The 5,686-nt window shown below is 36.3% G+C and overlaps 1 long non-coding RNA gene across 1 annotated transcript; it reads right to left on the bottom strand.

The window, feature by feature from the left end:
• Nucleotides 1-285: 285 nt before the first annotated feature.
• On the bottom strand, nt 286-3,067 carry LOC110909498. Its single transcript, XR_002575403.2, has 4 exons — nt 1,655-3,067; nt 1,390-1,572; nt 1,175-1,319; nt 286-527 (listed from the first exon to the last, which is right to left on the bottom strand). It is a non-coding gene; the product is annotated as an uncharacterized LOC110909498 (long non-coding RNA).
• Nucleotides 3,068-5,686: the final 2,619 nt, after the last annotated feature.

Below are 5,686 nucleotides of genomic sequence, written 5' to 3'. Positions count from 1 at the left end.
GACAATCCAAATAGGCAACTATAGTCTCAGATTATTTCAGTTCAAAACCGAGTTAGATCTAATCTGCTTTTGGTTAAAAACTACACCAGTTTTGACTTTTTGACCAAAAAAACTGTCTTAGGCACATTTAAATTAACATGTATAGTTCAGTTAACATGTCTTTGCATTTTCAATCGATTTTCAATGAAAGCTGCCTTTGTAGTTTCAATCCGTTTAAACAGATTTAATTTTTATACAATCCAAACCGGCAACTAGAGTTTCAGATTATTTCAATTCAAAACTGAGTTGGATTTAATCCGCTTTTGGTTAAAAATTGCACCAGTTTTGACTTTTTGACAGAAAATTGTCTTAGACACCTCTAAATTAACATCTAAATTGGACACCTCTAAAATGATATGTCTTAGACACCTTTAAGTTAACATCTTTTTGCAAATAAATTTAAAAACTTCAGTTAAATTAAATTTTACATGTGTTTTCTCACTTTTAGACCCTTTACGCTTCCCACCCGCTCCGTCTTTCTTAGATCCCTGCAATATAAACATATAAATAAACTATAAAAACAATCCAATATAAAGATAAATTAGGTTATCTAGGTGTCACCCTACTAACTGTGGATAAGTTCCAGTATGTTGTTGGCCCACCACATATACCTAATGTATCCGCCCGAACACACGTATGCTGTTTTGTAAAATGTTTTAATCCACTTACCTTAAAATTTTAATTAACAGATAACACGTTATCCCCCTACCCAAGACTATTCAAACAGATAGCAAAATAAATACTCTCAAACACTGAGCAAAACATGCAAGTTTTAGTACAACAAGGTTGAGTTTGGTTAAAACATGATTATCAGTGCGTTAACTATTGAAATAAGTTAATAAATTAAATAATAATTTAAACGGAATGCTCAAAGGGGCTAGATGCAATGACAATACATCGGGTGCAACTTTCAGCCGTTTTGACATGCACATCAGACCTATGAGAGAATAAAGCCAAAATCATCACAATACAACACTACCAATGCTATCACTTCACACTGACAATGGCTATAAAAGATAATGCCATACACAACCAACTAAATTCATGTAACTATAGAAAGTAAAATGAGTGGGTTGAGTATTGGTAATAGAATCATAAAGCAGACAAAACATGAAATAAAAACTGTAGAATATACCTCAGCTGCCAAGCTCTTTATAGTCCCTTATGTACAGATCGATCACCTTTGCTTTCTTCCTCTTCCTGGTTCGTTTTTTTTCACAATCTGCCTTTTGGAAACATAGTGTTCACCGTCCTCAGTTGCTTCTTCAAGGGCTCTCAAGCTATTTATAATTAACAGAATATTCATAATTATTAGTTAACCAAAAAAAGTTAAGTTTATTGTAGGAGTACCTCTAAAGTTTTTATCCTCTGTTCCTCCTCTTTGATTTCCATTCCTTGATTCCTTTTTTCCTCCTCTTCCCTAGCCAATAGACGCCGCGCTTTTATCTTTTCTAACTTGGTCTTTTGGTTATTGTGTAGAGAAAGAAGAGTAGTCTTCCCACCCCTTCTTAAAAGACCGGGCAACCCATATCTCTGATAGGAACAAAAAAAATGAAATTAGGAATCAAGTATTAAAAATGAGAGAAATAAAACAAGAAACAACATGATTTTATACCCTCATCACCCTGCAGAGGGTTCTTCTTTGCAAACTTGTAAAGAAAAAGGGATGACGAACTTCACTTTTTAGGTACAACAACCAGATCTGAATGCATAGGGTTCTTCTTTATGAATTTAAAACCTAATTGCAGACTATGAAAACTAAACCTAATTACATATTACAAGACTACTGGTACAACAACCAAATCTAAATGCAGATTACGAGATTAGGAGTCTAAAAGCTAGTAAATTGATCGGTTTCACAAAAAAAAACCCATCTGGGTATTTCCATCTAAATCTTCAACTTCAGTTCTGAATCGTTGAGAATCTCGATTTTGCTTGACTACTATGCGATGGCCTGACTTCTTTTTCGTCTTCAACACATCAACATCCAGAAAAAAAAAATCTAACCTCATCTTCTTCTTCGTCTTCCTTCGATTCCTCGCTGGTGGCGTCAATGGCGGGGATTCCAGTGTCATCTTCGTCGGAATCAACAGTGAAAACTTGGACCGATTCTAGATGAAATCAGTTTTTTGGTTGCTGGTGTCACAAAGAAGAAAGAGAGAGAGAGAGAGACCACGGGTTTTGAAATGAATTTGAATCTGGCATGAGAGGATGTAGAGAGAGAAAGTGGTATGTGAATTTGAAATGTGAGGGTTTGGAGGGATGCGAATTTGGAATTGGATGTAATAATGTGAGGTTTTGGAGGGATGTGAATTTGAAATACAAATGAAAAGGGTAAAATCTGATTTTTGTATTTTAAATGCATTTAAGAAGATTTTAAATTAAGGATTTATGATACAATAATGACATAAGACAAACATTGTTGGACAACGTATCTGATTGTCACGTAAGCATTGTGATGCAATGCTTATTTCTCCTTTTATAAAAAGTATAGATAGATAGAGGGGGCCATCCAAGAAGCATTTGAAACCGGGGAAGTGTATGTTTCTAAGTGGCATATAGTGAAGAAAAAAAGAAACATGAAAAAGGACTCCAAAGGTGACTAGTGACATGTCATGAAGTTAGTTTCTCAACTCGTGTACGACCTTAGATCACCGTCTAAGTAAGCTTTCCGACTTAGTGTCGTTGAGTTTTTGTAATAGAACTTGTTAAAGAGAACATTTGATCGCAAGAAAATTGCTTGTAATACTTGTGCACAAGTATACAAGTAAAAAAACCAACTGGGGTAGCCCAGTTGGCCACCGACACCCACCTCTTCCCAGAGTTACCGGGTTCGAGTCTTGGGAGTGGCATATGTCGCCCAGGATAAGAACTCGGCATGGGGAAGTCACCGTGGAGCTAGCTTGGTCGGGTAGCGGCTCCCGGAGTGAGATCACTCTGGCGGTTGGGAGGACCGTGCACTATCCCCCAAGTATACAAGTAAATAGCCTTGTATTGACAAAGGAAGTTTACAAGAGAGAATTGTGTTTACAAGTGTTTGGGGAATGTTTGAAATGAGATCTCAAAGCCCTTATTTATACTACTTGGAGCTAATCTAGATGGTTCCCCATCTAGATTATTCTTTTACAAAGTTCTACACTATAATATCTAGATATGTCTAGGTAAATATCATGATATTTTTGGCTGATTTTCTAGAGTCTTTTATGCAAATTTTTGGGGTCTACATGAAAATTCCTCAAGGTTTTGAAAAGGGATAGCAAACTAAGTTTGTAGACTTAGAAAGTTAATCTATGGTCTAAAGTTCCCCAAGGTTTAAAAATTCCCCGATTTCACAAAATGGCCGTGTTAATACAACAAGTTGAATAGCTGATCTTGTAGATAAAACTTTATCATGTCTAACACAGTATACACACATTGTCCAATCTTACTTCAACAAGTCTAATAGCTTCTCTTGTAGATAAAATTATATGGTTCATGGTGGGTAAAAACAGATGATGATCAAACGAGTCATTCCCTTGATGGCACCCTTTGTGCCCCCATGTTAGTCGAGTCTAAACCAAAATGATAGTTGTAAGTGAAATTTCTAAAAATTCATTATGTATTCTACAAGTTAAGTGTATCTCAGTTGGATTAAACATTATTGTGGTGGCTTGGTGGGCTTCTCCACTACTTTAGATCATATATGCTTTGACAATTTAGATGCATGTCAAGGTAACCATCATGTCAGTTTTTTCTTCCTTGAGGACATCATATAAAACCTCAGACAAATTCTTGTTCACCCTCTTTTAGAGATCATAAACATGTTTTCATGTAACTGTTTGAAGCAACAAAAAGCCAAATCCGTTCGTAAACATCATCAAATTTGTGTTTAGCAGGGTAGGGTTTGCTATTCAGAAAGGGGTAGCGGCGCAGCTTGTTGCTCGTCTACTGCCATTAGTTTGTAATCGTATTGAGTTTACCCTTGTATTCCAACAAACTTCAGTAAAAAAAAAAATTGTATTCTCTACATCCATTTCAACAATTTGCTGCTTCTTAGTGCATTGTCATAGAACTGGTCACTTGTAAACTCATAAGCAAGGTACCAATTGTGGTCATCAAAGCGAACACTGTTGGGGAATTTTCAGAAAACCGAATGATCAGAGAGGCATGTAATCACTCTCAGATCAAATTATTTTGGTGGTTCACCCGAATAATTTAATCGGATACAACTCTGATTTTTCGAGAAATTGAACCAGTGTATCTTTGTATGCGAATTGTCTGAACGAGAAGAAATGTGATCAAAACTTGTCTACGAATTTTGGGATGTAACTGCCTAATGGCAGTTATCTCTATTTTTAGACAAACTGTCATTGTTTAAACATTTCGAAATGTGGCAATTTTCCAGAAAATGTGGGGAATTTTCTCTGATTTTCGAGAAATTGAACCAGGGTAGTTGCCTAACAGCTCGACCCCAACCAGGGGCTCTACCCCTTGGACCCCGCCAGGGGTTGCCACCCCTTGGACCCTGCTCCCAGGGGCACTGCCCCCGGACTCCGCCAAGGGGGCGTTGCCCCCTTGGAACCCCCGTAGAGTATGCGCTCCGCTCGTACACTTCGAATTATAATAACTCAAACAAGCGTGCACTCCCGCAAACTCCTAACTTGCTTGATGTGTATTATTATTCGCTTTGATTACCAAGTCAATCCTGATTACACTAAAATATCTAACAAACACCTGATATGCTAAAGAGTCTATGATGGTGAATAGTTTTAAGTAAACAAATCTCTTTTAACATGTGGCAGTTTCTTGATGGCAACAAGGTCTCAGTAGATTGTACCTTAGTAAACAAACCCCTTAATCAAACAATTCTATAGGACGGAAAACTTGTGTGGCCTCTCTGATATTTGAAATTTCAATTATGTACCGAATAATTAAACTTTACAAAAGTTGTGTACGCCTTCTCAAAAGAGGAAGATTTAAATTTAGGTATTGTCTTTGAATTATTTTTTAGAAAGATAGTGTAATTTCGTAATTATACACAAATTTTGACCTAACTTGTACAAATCATAAAATCAATTGCAACTCTGACTTCCAGACATCGACACTCGATTTTCATTTGGAAAGACTGATTAAAGTGACTAGAATTGTAGTTTTATAACGTGTGTGGTACATGCAAGTGAAATAACAACTTTTCAAGAAGTGTGTTCATATGGTTAAAAATGAAGTAAAATGTTATTAAAAAAGGATTTCATAACTTGTTTTGTTTACCGGGTTGTGGGAAGTTGTTGGAAAATAAACATAGATGTTAAGGCTATCGACTATCTTTTCGTATTTTTTCACTTCACGTCACTGTCATGTCGTAAATATATTTATCACATTAGTTATCAAGTTTCAATCATATCGGGTCACCACCACTTGTAAATTCATTATTTTCATATATTGTTCTACATTAGACCATGTGTAGTGGGGAAGTGACATAATGGCCTTACCTTTGGCATATGGGCCGTTATTAGGGGGGGGGGGGGGGGGGGGGTTAGTGGAGATTTGTGAAGATGTGGGGAAATCAGATTTTTAATTTCTTTTTTTTTAAAGTTAAAAAAAGGGTTCAAAATAGATGTGGGAAGATCTAATTTGCCATTCAAATAATCAAATCTATCTTAGGCGTGTT

Source organism: Helianthus annuus, chromosome 15 (genome assembly GCF_002127325.2).
Source record: "Helianthus annuus cultivar XRQ/B chromosome 15, HanXRQr2.0-SUNRISE, whole genome shotgun sequence".
Taxonomy (NCBI): Eukaryota; Viridiplantae; Streptophyta; class Magnoliopsida; order Asterales; family Asteraceae; genus Helianthus; species Helianthus annuus.
This window is presented reverse-complemented; position numbering and strand designations above follow the sequence as displayed.